The sequence below is a fragment of the Branchiostoma floridae genome, chromosome 15, assembly GCF_000003815.2.
Source record: "Branchiostoma floridae strain S238N-H82 chromosome 15, Bfl_VNyyK, whole genome shotgun sequence".
NCBI lineage: Eukaryota > Metazoa > Chordata > Leptocardii > Amphioxiformes > Branchiostomatidae > Branchiostoma > Branchiostoma floridae.
The window spans coordinates 16,838,491-16,861,016 of record NC_049993.1 but is presented as its reverse complement, the minus strand read 5'-3'; the positions used below and the strand labels follow the sequence as shown (position 1 = coordinate 16,861,016).

Below are 22,526 nucleotides of genomic sequence, written 5' to 3'. Positions count from 1 at the left end.
AGGACAACAAGTTCCCCCGTCGTATATCATCCATACTTCCTAAATTTATAGTGGTGCAGATAAAATTTGTCTGGTGCAGGTAATTTTCAATGTTATCTGTACCAATGCAGGTTTCAGAAAAAAAGTATTTCCAGCCCTGTAGCTGGATCCAAGACACTGAAGCGGCCTTAGGCCACAGCATTAATTTTCGACTGATTTCAGGAAAAAAACAAGATTTTTTTCTTCGGAGATGGTCATCATGACGAGAAAGTACCAAAATGAACAAATATATTGATTTGTAGCCTAATAATTGTACTTGTAGAAGTGACACTTGCGAGGTACCCAGGACTGTAGTTGTAGAAATGAAACTTATTGGATAGTTGTAAAAGTGACATCAATATTGAAGCCATGAGTGTGGTTACCAACTTTGTTGGTGATGCCAGTCTACCACACTAGTATCACTTTTACCACACCAATATACGTCTTAAATACAGGAACTAATGCCTTGTTGGCTCTGATACTATGTTTTGTCCCTTTAATTATTTTTACAACTGTCATCACAACATTATTGTCTATTTTTGAAAATGTAGCCATCTTGTTGTTTTTTCACCCATCTTGTTTTTTTCGCCCTATCGCTCTATTTTTGCAGTCTACAGAGGATGTCATCTATGAAATTTACTTGCTGTGGCCTTACATCAACACGGCTGCACAAACCTGATTGCCGAGGAGAACAAAGAACGACTTGTTACTGTTATTGATTTACGAGCACCTCTTGCGGAGAAAGCGCGGGTGAAATCGACCAAGGGCAGGGCGGTTACGAACAAGTCTCTCATTCGCACCGCGCGTGCATATGTTAGGTGTGAGCTGACTGCGAATGAACTTAGCCAGCCCGGTATCATCAGTCCACCGTGAGCAGCTCGAGATCTCCTCGGTACTGGGGGCGCTGCTCGCCCGACAAACTCAATTAGCATACTCGGGGACGTTTTACGGGGTGGGTTTAGCTGCCTAGCTCATGGATATATGATAGGATGTTAGAAAAAAGGAATGCCTAAAGATATGAGGGCTAGCAAAATACCCATATACTGGCCCGTGGCATGGTTACTAACAATCTCAAAGCAGATATAGAAATGCAAAAAAAATTGTTAAGTCTCTCAATCAAGTCTCTCAAGCTCCAGGTACCCGGAGCAGTGGGGTTTTTCTAGATCACGAAACCGCGAGTTTCTATTTCCCCTTTCTTCACATTAGCTAGGCAACCAACCGGTGAAATGACCAAGTGAGAAGAGTGTTTGCTTTGCATGCATTCGGTAGGTCGTGAGTCCGATCCCCGGCAGAGTCATACCAAAGACTCTAAAAATGGTACATGCTGCTTTCTCTGCTTAGCACTCAGCATTTGGGAAAGTATCATAATGGTAGTTGAACACATACACCACTACCAGTGGACTAGCCCCCTACTGTAGTTATTGCATTAAATTGTGTGGTCAAAGTGCTACAGAAACGGAGATGGAAACGCCCTATTCTACATCAGGTGTGGGAAGTGGTTTTAACATATTCATGTGGATTGTAATTGTGCTACCAGCTCCCTATCGTGATTTCTAGTACAGAAGAAGCTGTTCAATTGCACACCAAATTTGCCAGCTTTATTCGTGCAACTATGAAGGTGGTGCAATATTGCGAATGCTGGGCAGCACCAGTTTCGGATTTGGGGATTCAGTGAAATAAACAGAAGTGTGCAGTAATCCGTTGTGCAATTAACTAGCTTCTCCTGTATCACCGTGAATGTCTTGTCTGTGGACGTCTGACATTTTCCACAGCGACCCTTCTCCCTTAGCCGCCGGCCGACCTCAGTCTGATGAATTGTAATTGGAAATTTGCCCCGAGTCTAAAACATGTTATCTTAAATAACGCTATCTAAAATATTCATACATTTTTGCCCAACGCATTTATTTCAATATTATCTTGGACAGTTGTAGGTGACAGTCGTTTGGCATCTTTTTATTATGACTGCGGAAGCAATTAAGAATTCATGATGAGTAGATATATCATAATAATACTGTAATGTGTAGGGATAAAACCAGTTATTAACGTTTTCTGCACACCGTAGATATATACGCACATATTTATTGGTAAGGATGGGCTATTTTATATCTTGGAAGGGGGCCATACATTATACCTTGAATCACTCTGTTTCGAAATCCAAATGTATACACTTATAAACAAACAAGAAGAGGTATAGACATTTACATTAAAGACGTAGAAACACTCATAGAATTCGCACCGAAAAATATTGGCGAAGGATAATTCATTGTAGCCTGGTGTATTGACTTAATGATTAAATGCATATTGGATTCTTAATACTAGACACAAGCAAGTCAAATCTCTTATATGATGAAAAATGTTCTCTGAAACACAGTCAGCATTTCTATAGTCTACGGACCGATAACGTTAGTAACCCGTGCAGTTAACGAGATTTTGTGGTAAAAGTGGCGTTTATATTTGCGTTTTAAATGGTGGGCATTCAGATCGTAGACCTAATTCTGTCAATATGTGTTGTTGGGGTACGTATCCATAATATCTCAATTTATTAGGCCACACCAAATTTATTTGTTTCTTCTCGGATGTTTTTCAGAAAAAAAATTGGAACAACTGGTCGACAAAAATAAAAGTAATTTTTTTTTTTCAAAAGGCCTGGGGTGAAGATATACGGCTTAAATAACACAAAAACCAAACAAAAACCCATGAGGAGTTAAACAGCACGTTCTATACAATCAAACCCTTCCTTTGACTTTGACTTGATACTAATGTTCTGAATAAAAGGAATTGCTTTAGACTGAAATTATGTGCCTGTGGCTCTGAAATGTGATATGTACAGGTAGCCTAGTCTATGGGCCAATGGTGTTAGTAACCTGTGCAGTCAACGAGATTTTGTGGTGAAAATTGCTTTTATCTTTGCGTTACAAATGGCATGGGCGTTCATCCTGTCAATATCCGGGCATCTAGGGAATGATGTATCCATAATTTCTCAATTTATCATCGCCGTATCGACTTGCAGATGCAACATAATAAAATTTATTAACAACTGAATTACTTTCAACTTGGGTAAAAACACTAAACACATAACAACAGGCAAAACAGGCTAAGATTAAATAGTATATATAGATGAAACTATAGAATACAAGTAATACCTAACAATAAAAGACAAAACTGTTTTATAGGGGTGGGTACCGGTACAGAAAATTCAGGTACAGGTCCGGTTCAGGTCCAGACGTTCAGGTCCAGGTCCGGACCTGAACATGGACCTGATTCAGTATGTGAAAACGTATGAATGAACAATACTCAAAACAATGGTCCATTTCACTACAAAGAAATCTGCTTTGTGTAGTATTCGACTCCCACTGGCGCTCACTGCCTCTACATTTGACTGTAAAAGTTGGAAGAAATTACTATAGACTCTGCTCTACTTTGTATGTAGTTATTTTCCTCGACCGGTAGGCCCCAAATCGTCTGAACGCCTGTTCATATAATCTGTTCATTTTCCAATCGGTCCAACATCCGGTCTACCGGATTTTTTCAGGTCCGGTTTTTCTGGACCGTTCCACTGAGAAAAACGGTTTTGTACCGGTACGCTGTACCGATACCCAGCCCTACTGTTTTACCAAGTACCTAACAGGCACACATTTGCTAGCACACAATAACAAAAAAGGAAGGGAGGGATCATGTACACTAGAAGTGCTTGTTATACTAAAGTCTTGCTTACAAATGTAATTATGTATGGTAGTATACAGTGAGTCCTCCACATAAAACCATGTCATTGTAATTAGAATGTTCACTAACTCAATTTTCATCAGTAATAATGCAATAGAGACTAATTCGATCAGACATATTTAGGTTATGACTGAAACGACAAATGACACACGCAGCATTTATGTGTAATGATGGGGAAAGAACCATAAGCCATTGATGCATTATGTGCAGTCAAGCAGAGAGAAGCAAAAATATCCCCAAACCAATGGTAGAACGTTCGAGCGCAGATCGCTGTAATACACGCCACGGCGACTACTTAATGTTCCTTAATCATTTAAAAGCAGCCCACAATATACAACCCTTGATCCCTCTTCGCCAAGAATAGATTTCGCTGGATTATGGCGGATTATTTTCCGTTGAAATTACGGCTCCGATATTGCCTGGATTCCGCACGAATGCGCTTTAATCCAATCGGTTCTTATTTGGGGCGGTTCTGGATTTATCCATAAACCCGAGACAGCATATATCCATTCCATGTGAACGCCCATATTTCTGACATTTATCTAGACGCTGATATTCTTGTTGTAAGCATACCCGCAGGATCAAGCGTGCTGTAAAATTTCTAAAATAAAAACGTTCTGAAATTTTGTTTCAAGTTTATTCTTGTTGTAAGCATACCCGCAGAAACCTTACATTGAACTGTGAGCTCTCAAGCCTGCTGTAAAATTTATAAAATAAAAACGTGATGAAATGTTGTTTCAACTCTACTCTTGTTGAAAGTATGCCCGCAGGAACCTAACATTGAACTATGAGCTCTCAAGCCAGCTGTAAAATGTCTAAAATAAGAACGTTCTGAAATTTTGTTTCAACTTTATTCTTGTTGTAAGCATACCCGCAGAAACCTTACATTAAACTGTGAGCTCTCAAGTCTGATGCAAAATTTCTAAAATAAAAACGTGATGAAATTTTGTTTCAACTTTATTCTTGTTGTAAGAATACCCCCAGGAACCTAACATCAAACTGTGATCACTGAAGCGCGCTGTAAAATTTCTAAAAAAATTAAAAAAACGTGATGAAATTTTGTTGAAGGTCCACCTTGTGCAGTCATATATATAACGTTACTAAATCAGCGCTCTGACTGTCGGTTTTGGCATTCTGAAAGTGTTCTTTATACAGCGTACCAAAAAATCAATCTTCGTCACCGGCTAGCTTAACTGTAAGTCATTAGTCTGCTATTTCCTCCTGATACAAATCCCGGTGTTACTAATATCAACTGCAATGACCAAGACAACGGCATGTAAGTGATATTGAGCGGATTTGCAGAAACCTTGCGGTTTATTGTCCGTATGGTCCAATATTACGGACAGCGCCACAGGGCACGGCACGCTCCGCTCTATTACAGGCGGTATTTCCGCACAATTCTCTCCGTAAATCTAATATCGGAGAGGATCAACCTGCCAACAACATGATTTGCGAACTACGTGCGGACGAAGTGTTACATACTTATTAAGGTAACGCCAAAAAGACTGAGTTTCGCATTTACTGTCACATCCTTCCAGTTCTTATCAAGAAAAACGAAACTAATTTCGTTATGTGGCATGATATACTGGATGTCGTTACGAATTTAAGTACATTTTTTCGATAAATTAAAAATTTTAGACAGTCAATTTACCAACATCTCACTCAGGAAAGTACCGTGACAACCTACCTGGGCACGAGGTTCGGGAAAACTATCATATATTCTCCAGGCCTCTTTTCAAGTGCAGGCATTTAGCATGATACAGTTACGCAGTTACAAATTCTACAGGGTCAACCTGCCATTATCAGACAATGCTGCCGAAGGATTTGTGAGATAAAAAAAAGAGTGAGTGTTTCTTCAGCATCGCTCTAGCCGTCATTTTCAAAACGGATACAAGCATAGAAACATTGTACGCCCGAAACAGTTTTTCAGAATTTCAGGAGGCATTTTGCAGGCAATTCAGTTTCCGAAAGAATTCACCTGCCAAACACTACAACTTAATTTGAGTCTTGTCTCAGCAAGCTTAGAAAAGGTAAGGATTTCTTTAACCATCACATCACTCAGATCTTCATTTTCAAAACGGATACATGCATCACAAATGGCATGCTGGACGCAGTTACGGAACGTTTTTCTACTTACATGTACTATATAGTATTAATCTTTTTTATATGATCAATTTGCCCCAAACATCACGAATTTGCTTACAAAGTATGTCAGCAGGTGAGGTCTACTCTAACTGTTACATTGCTGTAATCGTCATTTAGAAAATGGATGCTGGAATTTCCACATGTTTCTCGGTAAATTGAAATACATACTGACAAACATCTGCCAAACATCAGAAGTCAGCTTACGAGCGCACGTCAGCAAGATTATCCTCAAATCGTCATTATACCCCCATCCGTCATGTTGAGAAGAGAAACAATTTTGCCAAAGGATCAGTGAGATAAGAAAAAGAGGGAGTGTTTCTTCCACATCGCTCTTGCCGTCATTTCCAAAACAGATACAAGCATAGAAACCATGATACGCCAGAAACAGTTTTTCAGAATTTCAGCACGAATTTTGCAGGCAAATTCAGTTTCCGAAAATATTAACCTGCCAAACGTCACAACTTTTAGTCTTGTCGCAGTAAAATTAGACAGAGAAATGATTGTTTCACTATCACATCGCTCAGATCGTCATGTTGAGAAGAGAATCAGACTTACCGTACTGTGTGTACCGTGGCTGGCGGAACAGTGCGCGATATTGGATCAGTACATCCAACCGCCCATCCCCACCTGGGGTTTAGCTAGATCCATCGGGACTCTCAAAAATCAATACGACCAGCGGCTCGCGCTACCAATACCCGCACAGGTGAACCAATGCTATGCATAAATACGGCGTTACATGTGGCAATATGCGGGCGCCTAACTGTTACGTGTCCATTAACCAATTCAAATGATCCCTAGGAGGTCTCGGTCTGTGGTCGATTTTAAGCTGTTGGCAAATGGTTTGACCTAGCTAGCTGCACATGAAAAGGGGCCCTGTTAAAGTGGCGATTGTAAAAACCACAAACGCACGTCAATATTTGTGATATTAATCACGCGAGAGTCGAAGCGTTCCGCCGTGCCACTCACCGAGGGGATCGATGGCGTCTGAAATTGTTTTCTAATGCCACATCAATAATTTATCAGGCCAAACCAAACCACAAATCATACAACAAAACAAGGAAATTCTTCAGGAATATTTACAATTCTTTTGAAAATGGGCGTCGTGCCTTTTACGTCAGGAACTAGGGCATCCTGTGTAAAGGGATTTAGAATGCGTTATTGGCTATGAAAGGCATGAATGCTCAGGAAATCGGCGGCTGAATATAGTTTCACGGCTGGTCTAAAATATAGATGACAAAAATGTGACACATAATCCTTTTTGTGTTACCAAAAAAAAAGACGAAATTTTGTAATGGTGCAGGTAACCATTTTGTTAACAAGTTTTACCCTCTATGATACCATTCGTTCCTGGAATCCACCGCTATATCGCTTTATTTGCCCATATTTGGATCCCGGAGGCTTATCGGTTCCGGGAAATGTAGAGAGACAGATATGGAATGAGGTCAACGCGAAATAAGTGGAAGAGCGACCCGGGGAGCTGATTGGAAAAAGATCCGTGACTTGTGACCGAAATCTTGCCCCGATACCGAAGAAGCAATTATAGTTGGGGGTACAGTCATCTATATCCCAGGCCGCAACGTCTGTATCTTTGTGCACATATTTTATGTATATTTTTACGACTTCGGCATTGAAGTCAGATATAATGAGTGAAGTAATTTGAAGCTGGCCCTGTCCTTGGTACTGACAGGGTTTATATCATAACAAGAGACTTGCACGTTGCACACCATATCTCATTTTACACGGTTTTAGAAACAATTTATATCATAAACGCACCAGTGTCTATTGTTTGCGAACATATTTTATATGTCTTTTTACGACTTCGGCATTGAAGTCACATATAAGGAGTGAAGTAATTTGAAGCTGGACCTGTCCTTGGTACTGACGGTGTTTATATCATGACAAGAGACTCGCGTATTATGTATCATATTGCAAGACTTTCACAGTCACAGTCACCTGGCCCTGTCCCTGGTACTGAAAAAATTGTAGATATTGGATTGCTTAAATTAGTTAAAACTGTTATAAATTCAATATTTCTATACCCTACGTGACCTGCTTGAATTGATATATGGCATATCATTAAAGGTGCAGATTGACAAACTTTGACTTCTGGACTCAAAAAGGTATTTCTTAAAGACCAATAATGAAAATTCACATTCAATTTACTTCAAATAGTAGTGTATAACTACTTAATGCTTAAGTACGGCTACTTGAAAACTGTGAGTCAATTGCGAATTTTCTTAAAATACAGTATCATAAATCTAACATCACAAAAATTTGCATTAAATGTCAATGCTCTACAAATGTCAATACCCTCCTAATGCCTTATTAGTATTCGTGAAGCATTTCGCATCGTCAGGGTCAAATGAGAACGCAACAGTTTGTGGTGGCTCATTTATCAACACTGACAATTCACGATTAGAGCGAGAAATTAACGGAAGGAGGACAAGTGTAAAACTATTCATCATAATCGGTGCGGACTCCCAGTCACCGCGGGGTGTCAGACATGGGATAAATCATGTACATTATATCGTTCATCCTCGCCATTGTTGTAAGGTGGTTATCGATTATTGAGGCAATATTATTAATCATCTACATTATATCGATTCTTCTCATCACTTTGGTAAGGCAGTTATAGATTGTTGACAAAACATGATAAATGAAGTACTGTATATTGCATCAATGACTTATACCATAACTATATGATAAATCACATACATTATATCGTTTATTATCGTCATTGTAGCAAGTGCGTTATCGATTATTAAGTAAATATGTAAATCATCTATATCACTTTGGTAAGGCAGTTATAGATTATTGATAAAACATGATAAATGAAGTATATTGCATCAGTTATCTTCCTGACGTTTATAAAGAGACCATTGTTTATGGCACAAAAATGATAAATCACCAATGTTTTATCAATTCGTCTTATCACTGCACATGCGATAAAGCAGCTATTGATATTGATATTACTGACAGAACATGATAAATCATATATATCTCTTCAATTAATTTTTTTCTATCAGTGTGGTTAGACATTTATTGACAATATCAATCAAGTATATTGTAGGTTTAGGTCACGTTAACTTATTTATCATAGTTGAGGGCAAAACAGTATGAATTCCATGAATATGAATAACCTTAACACAGTATGCTCCCTAAGTTAAAGATTGTAAATTGTAATACAGTAGAAGCCAGGTAATTGCACAACGGATTAACGTACACTTCTGTTATCCCATATCTGCACGGAATCCCAGAGTCCCAAACCGGTTTGGTCCTGCAAGATAACTTCGCATTATTGCACCAGCCAGATAATTGCACGGAATTTACGGGCAAATAGGCCGTGCAATTAAGCGGCTTCTACTGTATCAGCTAATGGGCTAATCAAGCATCGAAGCGTCCCAACTTTAGTGTTGTTACACTGAATGTCACACAAAATAGACCACCGTTAAATAAATCAATGTAAAGCACGGGAAGGATACATAAAAGCTGTCGACCTGAATAACCAATGATCTGGTCTCTTTCAGAGTGTCATCCCGGATATCGATGTCAATACTTGTGAATAAACAAGAAATGGAAATTTATCGCTAATCTATTGTTGAATGGATGACCGTTGAGGTCATTTTGGATTATTGCGGCACTATGGATGCTTAAAACAGGCATAGTGGGTATCAATTGATCATTAAACTTTACAAATGACAATAGCAACGCATCTGTGTTCCTTCTTTTATAATGAACAGTATAAAAGCAACTGCAGACAGATCATAGCTAGTTTCACTTTTGCATGACAAATTCGAGAAGCTTGCGAATTTTACTTTGTAGCGTTAGTGCTTCTATTAAGGTGGCAGAGAAACTATTTACAGCTATATTTACCTTCGGTCGATCATATGCCAGCTGAATATATACACGCCATATGTTATACACAGATACTGCCTACCTAGTCTCCTATCTAAAACGCTGAGTTGCCCTCTATCGATTTTCTACATACAATACCCACGTAGCCGGCCACGGACCATAAACATGTACTTTACCGCGGCCAGTATTGGATAAAGCCCATCAGCGATCTTTAGGTGAACAATCGGCGGGACCCCATCCTGTTATATCGACTGGCTCCGAGCCAATAAGAACGGCAGGCGTCCCCGTTGACCGATCGGTTGTCTGGTGCGCTCAATGCATTCAATAAAAAATCTTTGAGATGTCATCTGTAACGAAAGAAGACTTCCGAAAGACTTCCGAAAGGCTACAAATTTACAACTAGATCTTCACCTAACGATTTCATGTTTATTGCATTCAGACGTCAAATACCTTACGACAAGGTTTTCATTGAACGTCTCTCTATAGCTATCTTCTGATTACATGCAGACATCGCCACAGTCGCTTGCCAGAAGGGTTTTGTGGCTCTTGTTGATAAGAACTGTATTTCTAAGGTTTGACTGATGATGTCTTAAAATAGAAGTTAAGATAAGATCACAGTGGCCTCAAACTGAGAGGTAAAAGCTTTGGCTCTCCTAGGCCTTGGACGTCATCAAAGCATACAGGATCTTTTGAAAGAAAACCGCCTAAAGATATCTTTGGCCGAAAATAGAAATGTCTCCCTTTGCTTCGTCGCATTTAAGAAATGAAAAGTACATCGGTGACCGGTACCATCTGTTACATTCAGGACATACGCTGGATAGCTCTCGCCTCTGGTAACAAATAAAGTTAAAGGCAGATAGTTTCGCCAATAACGTCATCGAGAGGCAAGACAAGGTTTTGAATAACAATTTTTTTTTCTACAAGAAATTTACAAGATTCGACATTTTAGTGACCGTCTGCAGCCATTCTCTGGGCAAAAATGACTGGTTCTACCAACATTGGTAAGAAAATTGATCCTGCTCATAAAGAAAGGCCTCTATGACACGTTTTTTTTGCTATCAGCGATATGATGTACTCCAGATATCAAAGAGGTTAATTTTTTCCCACATCAGACGGCGTATATGGCGGCGCCCATCTCCGTTTTTGTAGCCCGGAGCCACACACAATTCTGCTATTACAACAGCAGAAGGCATTCCCATTGGTACTGCTGTGTTTAGCTACCATACTGTCCCCAAATACTTAGTGAAAGAAGGCAGTATGAATCGACCAGGAATCAAACTCACGACCAATAGAACACCCTACCCGTCGTTCAGTGTAAAATAACCAGCTGTTGCCGCGCCGCGTGCCTGCCAAGATTATGTGTTACGCCTAAGGGCGATCATACCGGCTATATAGATACAGATACTGACGCCGGTGTGTTACACCGAAGGACGATTATACCGGCTATATAGGTACAGAGATACAGACACAGGTACAGACACAGATACAGAGGCATATGCATATGCAAATACAGATGCAGATGTAGATGCAGATACAGATGCAGATACAGAGACAAATACAAGTACATATACCCACATGCAATTGCCTATTGCAGCGGTGTGCCTATTCATCAAATATGTCCCTACCCTCCCGTGAGTAATGGACTTGTTTTCCTCCCGGAAGAGACGAGAGATCAGGAGTTAATCCCCTCCTGACAGGATAATCTCCTCTCCACTTACGTAAAACACGTCCTAATCTGGCGCGCTTTAATGTAATGGAACCCGGACGTTGTTTATGACTCCGATGAACCCTAAATTTTCTAACTTCTGCTGAGCTGGCGTTTTGGACTTGGCTCCAAAAGTTGTAAATGAGCAATCCATCAACTTCGGTATGACGGCCTTAAAAAGGCGTCGTCTAACAAGAAACACCTGTTCCGCCATACCTTCCGCTGTATTTTGGAAAATTTTAACAAATAAATGAATAAATAAACTAAAACGTCACATGAGAGCTCAGGGAAGAAAAGAGCATAGTACTGCGACTGTATGATGTGATAGTGACAACCGATAAAAAAAATCGATTAAACGACATTCAATTACATATACCCGATAAGTGTTCTGAAAGAAAGAAAATCACCCTAAAGTTTTAGTACTACAGTAGAAACCAGTTAATTGCACAACGGATAAACGCACACTCCTGTTAACTGCACAGAATCACAAATCCCAAACAGGCGCGGTGCAGCTGGATAACTTCGTATTATTGCACCAGCCGGATAATTGCACGAAAATCACTGGCAAATAGGCTGTGCAATTAAGCGGCTTTAACTGTATCTGTGACATGTATAGATATAGATGGAGGATTTCCTAGAGATAAATTCAGGTTTCTTATTTGTGCTCCAGTTATACAAGTCTTATGTTGCAACTTACAGCTCAACTTTATTCAGAAAGTATCAATGGACCGATCCCTAAACCCCGCCCCCTGTTCGATCATGGTTCTATTTCGAACACCTCCGTCAAAAATAGCCATTTCCATCCCACTGGGGCTGTTTTTGACGGAGGTGTTCGAAATAGAATAGGGGGTTCTGTTTGTTCGATATGGCGTTCGACAGGATCGGTCCATTGCCACCCACACGTAGACGAACAGATCTTTTGCCGAACTGAAAGTAGCATCAGCGTGGCCAATATGGGTATCTGTTTTCCATTAGGTCTTCGTAGATCTGGAACTAGTTGGAAAATGATGTAGCAATGTGATATAGAAATTTGAAGCGACGCCTTGCAGTTCAAGGCATAGCTGCAAGACACACTGACAATGTCTGGATGTACAAGTTAAGATCTTTGCAAGGAAAGTTCTCACAGCACATGATATAACAAAGACAAAGTAAGGCTTTAGGTTTAAATCCAGTAACACGTGCTGAATGTAGGTGACATACCGTAACTGTGTGATCACCTGCATACCAACACGGCAAAGTAAAGCCGGTCTAATGTCGTAACTTTTCTAAGATCTTTTCTGGGAAGATCCACTTAGCAGCGCCTGAAAGCCGAGTTAATGCGGCTCCTGAGTTAACGATTCCGCCCGCACCGCCCGTGCTTTGTCTCGGTAATCATCGGCTCTGCCTGGCGGGCGTTCTGCTATCAATTACCGAAGATTACTGCGCGATACCCCGGCTAGGGGTGTACCGGTACAAAACCTTTTTTTTTCTTATTGGGCCGGTCCAGAAAAACGGACCTAAAAAATTTAGGTGAACCGGATGGTGGACCTATTGGAAAATGAACAGATTATATGATATGAAGAAAATAACAAGAGCGAAGTAGAGCAGAGTCTATGTCCATTTCTACCAGGTTTCAAAGTCAATAGCACAGAGGCAGTTAGCCCTTCAAGATCTTTAAAACGCCAGTGGGAGTCGAATACTACTACAAAAAAAACAGATTTCTTTCTAGCAAAATGGCCCATATTCAATCAGTAAAGGATGGGGAAAAGTTTTTTGACATTCGAGACATTCTGGTCGTCCGGGTTTGATGATCAATCACGTAAACTCCGGTGTCAATAGAGCCGCAGTTTGTTAATGGAATCCGTTTATGTGGAGGGCTAAACCTGGCGAGGTGCCCATTTCCTACTCCGTTTATCTCCGTTCGGAAGGTTCTATGAGCACAAATTGCTGAGACGGAAATGGATGGACTCCATTAGCGATAACTTAGCGCATTAAGGGACGAAGTTGTACCCAATCCGAAGTCTTTGTAAAATCGAATTGAGGCATGATTTAAAACAGCTACTAAAACATCGTAATGTTTTCTGGCAGATGAAATACTCTTACGTGTAGTTGATTGGTGCAATATTGATTAAGTTAAGTTTAGTCATTTACCACTCATAAAACATTTCGCAACCAGATATCATTAGGAAACGAAGTTACCGCATTAGGGGACGAAGTTGCACCGAATAAGAAGTCTTTGTAAAATCGAGTTAAGGCATGATTTAAAACAGCTACTAAAACATCGTAATTGTGGCTGATAAAATACTCCTGTAGTTAATTAGTTCAATGTTGATTAGTATAAGTTTAGACATTTGCCACTCATGAAACATTTCGCAACCAGATATCATTAGGAAACGAAGTTGCACCAAATCTTTTAAAATCGAATTAGCGATGACTTCAAACAGCCACCAAAAACATCTAAATTGTGGCAGATGAAATACTCTTGTAGTTAATTAGTGCAATATTGATTAAGTTTTAACTTAAAAGTTAAATCATTTGCCACTCATAAAACCTTTTGCACTCCTATGTCATTAGAGAATGGTGTTGGACAAAGTTATTTCTTAGAATCGAATTTGGAAGCTATTGAAAACACGGTAAAGAAGGAAGATGAAATAATGAAGTTTAGAATCGACAATCAAGGTGTTTTTGTAAATCAGTGTCGTAATCATTACTCAAAATCAATCGCGTTCTTTTATATCCTCTGTCCTTTGTTAACTGTGCTTTGTGATTCATAAATAGTAGTAATTAATTATGTAATCAATTATTCGTTCTGAAGAAAAATGGAACTCCACATTCCAACACCAAGAAAATTAAGAATTCCTTAAATAGTTACTTAGTAGCAACTCAAGTCTTTGTTAAAGAATGAGCAATCCACCCGAATGATTTATATCAAAACAGATGAACTATCAAGCTAAGATCAGTATGTCATTATTGCTTTCAATGTCATGTCGCTTGCTTATAAATAATCCTTTTCTCTTAGTGTTATGATTGATCATCAAGCCCTTGTGATCAATCAGTGCTATATCATTTCTTCAATGAAAGTTCTAAATCAATTGTTTTATCAATTCCTTTCACTTTCTTGGCATTGTCTTATGCTACTTCATCGCCCTGCCATTCTTGTCTTATTTATGTTATTGATCATCAAGATTATGTGATTACTCAGCACTTAAGCGATTACTAACCAATTCCTTCCCCTTCCTTACGCTCACCCCGATTAATTGTATGATTGATGATGAAGAATATGTCATTAATGAAAATATGATTATCACTCTTAACACTTTCGTCGCCTTACTTATTTTTCATACTCCGCCTTGCTGATCATTCAGAAACAAATATTTATTATTAATCAGCTAAAATAATCATAATTCTTTCACTTCCAAGTATACTGTAAAAGAGAACTGTCCCTTTACATTCGAGGTTTTCGCTATGGTCGCTGAGTTGAGACCACCGCCTAAATACCCTCACATGGCATTTCCAACCGTGAACTCAAAACTACAAAAAAACTCAATTTTTTCGAAATGAACTCCCACAAACATTTTGTCCTTTTTCAGTATCTTTTATTTGCTTCCTAATTAATCTAATTAATTGATGCAGCAGTTTCAAACGCGAATGTAAAACCACCGCGAACAATCTGGGTGTTTGTTTTTTTCAAGAAATGAACTCCAGCGACCATATTCCCTTTTACAGTATCTTTTATTTCCTTCCTAATTAATCTAATTGATTGATGATGAAGATCATATGATAAATCAGCTGAGTGATGAGCTCAGCTCCCCTTCCCTCCTGCCTGCTCACATCTGTATCTGTATGGATATACATAACGTAACCGCCCTTTGGCGTGACACACCAGCTTCGGGGCGCGGCAGCAGCTGGTTATATTACACTGAACGACCTGTCACACCTAACTTTGCCTGGATCTGTATCTATATGGCCGGTATAACCGCCCTTCGGGGTAACACACCAGCTTCGCAGGCACACAGCGCGGCAGCAGCTGGCTATATTACACTGAACGACCTGTCACACCTAACTTTTGCCTGTATCTGTATCTATATGGCCGGTATAACCGCCCTTCGCCGTAACACACCAGCTTCGCGGTGCGGCAGCAGCTGGTTAAATTACACTGAACGACGGGTAGAGTGTTAACGTACTGTTGGTTCTTGAGTTTGATTCCTGCTCGATTCAAAACAAAGAAAGACTTTTAAATGGCACATACTGCTTTCTCTTAACCCAGTATTTGGGGATAGTATTTATATACCTAACTTTTGCCTATATCTGTATCTATATCCATAATATGTGGGGGACGACAACCTCAAGCCAACCGTTCACACTTACGCCACATCTTCAGAAAAGACGAGGAAGCCACACGGCGAAACATGTTTGTTGTGTGTTGGTTCGAATAAAGTTCCTAAATGGGGAACATGCGGCTCTGGATCCAGCGTCTTTTCTGAAGATGTGGCGTAAGTGTGAACGGTTGGCTTGAGGCTATCCTTCTCCACATACTCTATATAGCCGATATAGCCGCCCTAAGCACATCTCCTGCTTAGTTCCCTGATTAATGCGTGCGGGCCGGTACCCATCAGGGGACATAGTTATCACTAATGGCAGTTGAAGACACGCCGCCCACCGCCGTACCTGCCGCCGTAACTTCTGCGCAAGCCCCTTAATCGAGCCATTTAGAGCCGTGTCATTAAGCGTGCGAGCCGGGCCGTGAGGGATGGGCGATGGGGATGGAAATACTACTCAGGAGAAATTATACAAGTTTACTTTTTCCAAGGCCTCAAAAGAAGACGTCAAACCTAACAAAACAAGCTATACCATGATTTATATTTCAGAATGTAGTCAACTGTAGGCAGTAGTTTTGATGTCAACACCACCATCATCAGGCACAGAGCCTTTTCATTTTAATCAGCCGAAGGGGCAGCACAACAATTCCAAAAGACGGTACCTATCTCTTCTCCAGGGCATGGTAAATGAAATCTAGAAAGAAGCTGCGTGGCGTCGGGAAGCGTAACGGTAAAGCTCAAGCCCAAAGGTCCTGGCCTGGGTACGAGTCCTTTGATATGTCCCGACGTTGTGCCCTTCGGAAAGGCCCTTTACACTGTAGACATTAGTACGAAGCTCTGTCAGGGAAGTACCATGGTGTACACCAACCAAACTGATTGAAACGATCCGACAGAAAGGCGGGGTCAGTCCCGGTGTGGGTGCATCGAATAAATCTGTCTAGATATACAGCTTGAACTTTTCGGGTACAAACCTGGTGTGTTACTAGCCTGAGTACTATACTCCGCAGTGACCGTTTGCTTCATACTTTTACTTTTACTCAGTCTAGTACATGTATTACACTACGAGGTGGTCTACCGGTATGCAATGCAAACAAACAAATAAGCTTACTAACCTGTATATGAGAAAAGCGACTTTATTTTAGAGCTGAACCACGCTGCCATCTCTATCTCGACCACTGCAAGCTTGTAAATCAGTGCTGAACTTTTCTGCTTCCTCTATGTGGACTTAGCACTGAACAGGCGGATAACTTGAGCCTTATCTTCGCTAACAGCACACAGGATCTGTACGTGACCATGGCAACGGGTGTCATAACTCATCATCTTGCCGTGGACATGTCAGTTGGCCAACGGGTCAGTTCGACACCTCTCTGCCAAAACGAAAATTTCTGAGCAACCCCAACCCTTTGGGGTGTTTCTTGGTAGCTAGCCAATAGTACCAATAAGGAAAATTCCTTCGTTTGCCAGATTTTGCTTGCTGAATTTTCTTCCAGCATGGACGAAATGTAGAAGTAAGAACGTTTCAGGAACTAATAAACGATAAGGAGTAACTAGTATAGTATCTCACTTTGTACGTATTATGGGCAAGGGCAATTGCAGGCCCAACGATATGGAAGAGGGGTGATGTCTGCAATATTAAACTCACTGAGTGACGTTGACGAAAGGTAGAGAATGCTTATCCTCCATAGCAGGGCTCTCTGGGGCCCCTTTTCCCGTCTTTCTATTTACTCACAATACACTTTTGCTGGCCATTTCTGTCTGTATTGGATCGGTTGACCATTGGCCCCGTATGGTTAAGCGACCCAGTACAAAAAGAAATGCCCAGCAAAAGTGTATTATGAGCAAAAAAAGACGGAAAAGGGCCCCAGAGAGGCCTGCTATGGAGGCTACAGAACGCCACGTAAAACGTCTGATTGTTTCTAAACTCCATCCATTTACTTGACTAATTGTTACCTTAAGTACGCATGGTCCTTATCTCCAAGCAGATCCTACAATGGCATAGGATAGTACCAAACTGGTCAAGGAGTGTAGGTAGCCAAGAGGTGTCCATTTGTAGCGAAACACACTCCGGCTTCACTCCGGCTTCACTCCTCTGCCAGCTTTTGATACTATCATATGCCACCGTAGCATCTGCTTGGAGATTAGCATGGTCCCTGTTTAATCTATGATGCCGGTCCGGCCCACAGTTCAGCCGGATACATGATTTATGTCTGTAATATGGCGAGAGGTTTCATCTCCTGACCTCTGCAGAAATGCCGTCATCGATAGTGACAAATGGCTGAGGAAAAACCGCACCGTCACAGACCAGGTCGGCAGCATGTACCGAACCAATGTACACGTACATGTACATGTGCTGGGGTAGGGTCTACAGTGTACATATAGTTAAGAAAAAAATTACTTGTTGTGTTGACGTAGTACATATTTTCCACTGTCTTACAACACCAAAATTAGCTTACCTCGAATCACGTGTCTCTAAGTCACGTGATAAGAGTAACTGAATCATCACTCCTGAAGAAGGTCGGCGGAAGTGCGACTGAAAATTCGAGGTAAGCTAATTTTGGTGTTGTAAGACAGTGGAAAATCTTCAATTTGAGAAAAAATTCTTAATTTTTGGACAAATTGTTTATCTTAAATACAGAAAGCTTAGCTTTTTCAAAACAATTATTCAGTGTATACGAAGAACACACTTAAGCACACTTACAGAAAGCTTTCTTCTTTTAAGATTTTTTTCTGTATAGGACGAAGCAATAAATATAAGAAAAGGTTGTGTCTAAAGGTGCACTCTCAACGTGACGTGGGGCACGCTTGCTGCATTGCTGGGTTTGGAAGATACTCAACGAATTTCAGAGATAAAGAACGACTTTTCTTACTTGTTGTGTATTGTGTTGTGTTGTATTCTATGTCATACTTTTACGTATTACGCAATATCTGAATTATAAAAAATCGGAGAAAATAACAAAACAGTGACGCAGTGAACGAACGCAACAAGGCCGCAAGCGTGCCCCACGCCCAGTGAGAGCACCTTAACGCAGACGTACGTTGCTTGAGCTGACGAGAGAGATCCCCTGTACACGTGAGATAAGTGATCAGGCAGCAGCAGACGCCAGTCTGTCAATTTGCCGGGGTCGCTAACAATTGATACACTGTTGGGAATACAGGCAAACGTAAAGAGATTAGATACGCGCACGATGGTTGGATAAGGCGTGCTACTAAAGTGGGGATACTGCAAAACGTGGTTATTAGGGGAGGTAATCTTTCTCGTACCACCTGGTATGGTGGAGATAAGGGACTGGAAGTCGCATCGGATTATATTCTTATCTTTAAAACTGTAGAAAGTTGACTTCGACTTTGTTTATGACTATACTAGATATCACTCTACTGCGTTCGTTGCTGCATTCTGTATGAGATATCACAGATTCACAATTCAACGTATGACTGTTTAAAAGACTCAAGTTACAAGATGGATTCACGTACTTACAACTTATATATACCTTGTAGGAGATTAGTTTTTTGATAGTAAAATGCAAGTATCTTCAGCAAGTAACCATCAAACAGATGTTGGGTTGTAGTAACATAACGTTTTCCATCTATCCGGCCTTTCTTGTATACACCTTGATGTTAGAGAAGCATCACAGCTATAAATAGTTATTATCTTTGAACCAAAGTACTAGTCTACTTTTGCTTGTTTGTTTGTCTGTTTGTTTGTTTATTTGCTCTGCATGTCCAGCAAACCACTAGCTTTGTACAGAAAGTACAAGACCGGGCATTCAAGTTTGATCCACTCACCGGTGTAAAGGGCCCCTACTCTTTGTTATAAGTGAGGTGGGTTCTTTAACGTGTTCGAGGTGTGGTTCTCCTCAAACAAGGGACCTACACCCTATCCGAGATGATATCCCCAATCGAAGCTAGGTACTCATTTTTAACCTGAGGCCAGTGAGGAGATAGATATTAAGCCTGTTTCCTAAGTGCACAGCATCCGAGCATGCTAGGGATTTGAACTTTTATCTTATATTTAATTATTGAATTGAATTTTTACCTGTCACTAGTGAGGAGATAGGCGCAAAGTGTCTTTTTTAAGTGCATAGCATTGGAGCCTGCTAGGGATTGAACCAAAAACATTTAAGTCAACGACCTTTACCGCAAGACCACCTTGCTCGAAGCTTCGAGTCCGTGCAAAGAACTTGTCGTGTCACTACTTGATGATTGATAGGACTATCAGCTAGACGCGACCCTACGATGGCGCGGCCGCGGGCCCCAAAGCCACGGTCTAATTGAATGTTTCTTTCTTCAGTTATGAGGCCGTTATCTTTATTGCACAATCAACCGCTGTTGCCCCTTCTGTACCGCAAGATATTACGGACCAAATTACCGGTTACATTATGCTTCCAATGCGTTACTTCGGACTGCCGGCAATGTTCGAGTCTTGTAATTGTTGGCTCAGTAAGAGATGCATTGGCCATTATATTACAAATAAGAGCTGATCTCTCTATTAGATCTATAATAACGATACAGAAAATGCATTTCTAATGTTAACGATCATAACCTGTTCTGTCAATTGAAATAGACGAGTATGATGTATCAATATATTTACTAAACTCTAATTCTTTTTCTCATAAATTCTCTTAAAATGAAACGACAGGAACCTATGCTCAGTATTGTTGTTTACTTGATTTTTCCTACTGTATACTATATGATTCAGAAGAGACTTTGAGGCAGAAATTGAAAATGCTTGTATAGAAACCTAATGGCCAAAGTCAAACAATAGCAACCAAATGGCCTATTCTTAATCGTAGCAATTTGACTTAATCTGTCAATATATGTACGCAGCCGAAATGACAAGTAAGTGACTGGCAAAGGAAGTATTGGATCCTACATATAGATTTCCGTTATTTTTCCAGAAGGTTATCAGTTCAAACAAATTACTTTAAAACAAATACAAATTATACCTAACGCCGGTGCCAAACTCTGATCTATACTCTACATCAACGACTACCTGCAGATAACACACACATCTTTATTGACACGACAAAAGTACAGCGACTTTCGCAAGGTCTACATGTGTAGCAACAACTTACAGTACAACTAAACAGACATATGGATATCTATAGGTATGAAGAAGTCAACATATTGGGTCTAGCATGTCATTTACACTATTGGTTCTACGGTATAAGAATTCGTAGATATATTTGCCAACTTGTTCACAGTAAGGGTTATTGCCTCCCAGACTGTAGTTGAATCTATCTATCGAACAGAGATTAGCAAATTCTCTAGAGCTATATTCTAGAAGCGAGGATATACATCTACTTTCTCCTAAAGAACAAAATGATACACACTACGTATATACTACGGCCTTGACCTCTGGGTATTTAGCAGTCTTCCCATGTTTTCCAGAGCTGTTATCAAGACAAGTTACGGCTCGACCACATCGGCAAATTGACATTACTTTGTGCCCCAGCGACCAGTACCACCGGAGCATCCGGTAATATTGGATTTCCTCCACAGAGATATTACATGTGCGTTGAAGTTCGGCTCTCTCCGGTAGAACAAACGATGCAAAATCAGTTCTGTTCTAACCTTGAACCACAAGAATCAGGAAGAATGAGCCAAGACCGGGAAAATCCTGTTTTTATTTTAGGTTCAAACAACATCGGGTAAAACAGATAAATCAAAGCAGTTACGAGAAGTCTAGATCAGGACAGAATAACCATAACTTAACTTCAGCTTTAAATTTGTCTTCATCACGAGAGAATTGTGCTGAAAAAATGAGCTTCCTAAATAAGTGGTTTCTACTGTATCTAGCATTCCTCGCTGGTCTAACTTTTAAATATTTTAGCTGTAATCAAGTTAACTTACGGTGCTACCACACTGACAAATTGTCGTTACGTGTTGTTTAGCCAACAGGACCACCTAACTATCTTCCGATAGAACAAAGATAATGTCCACTGTGACATTGAACTTGAACATACTAAGTATTCCTTACGGGACTTTCTGGCCTGTTATCAAGACAACTTACGGCTCGACCACATTGGCAAATTGACATTACTTTGTGCCCCAGCGACCAGTACCACCGGAGCATCTGGTTATATTGTATTTCCTCCACAGAGATATTACATGGGCGTTGAAGCTCGGTTCTTTCCGGTAGAACGAAAGTCAAAGTCCTTCCTGCACCAGATTGCACATAGGGCAGCGCCCATCTCCGTTTCAGTAGCCCTGGGCCACACAACGTTATATAATCACTACATCAGGGGGCTAGTCCACTGGTAGTGGCGTGTGTTCAACTTCATACTGTTCCCCGAATGCTGAGTGCTAAACAGAGAAAGCAGCATGTACAATTTCTAAAGTCTTTGATATGACTCGGCTACGTACCGAATGCAAGGCAAACACTCTACCCACTCGGCCATTGCACCGGTTCTCCAGTAGAAAAAAAACGATGCCAAATCAGTTCTACTATAACCTTGAACCACCAGAATCATCAAGAATAAGCCGAGATTGGAAACAAATTGTGCTGGAAACAATGGGATTCCCCAAAAGCGGTGTCTACTGTATTTAGCATTCCTCGCTGGTCTAACTTTTAAATATTTTAGCTGTAATCAAGTTAACTTACGGTGCTATCACACCGACAAATTGTCATCACGTGTTGTTTAGCCAACAGGACCATCAGATACATCCGCTCACCTAACTATCTCCGATAGAACAAAGTTTACCAGACAATGCCCGTTGTAACATGGAACTTGAACATATTTAGCATTCCTTAAGGGGCATTCTGGGCTGTTTTCAAGATAAGT

General features: G+C 40.4%; 1 protein-coding gene across 3 annotated transcripts in view; it reads right to left on the bottom strand.

Moving 5' to 3' along the window:
• Positions 1–22,526, bottom strand: part of LOC118432488 (GTP-binding protein Di-Ras2-like) — a 49,462-nt gene that overhangs the window by 6,279 nt on the left and 20,657 nt on the right. The window contains exon 1 of one of the 3 annotated variants that reach the window (XM_035844076.1): positions 6,442–6,785. The exons of the other annotated variants lie outside the window; for them this stretch is intronic. The gene's annotated coding sequence lies outside the window, so the exon portion shown is untranslated. Of the gene's footprint in view, positions 1–6,441; positions 6,786–22,526 lie in introns of those variants that run through there. 3 annotated transcript variants of the gene reach the window in all.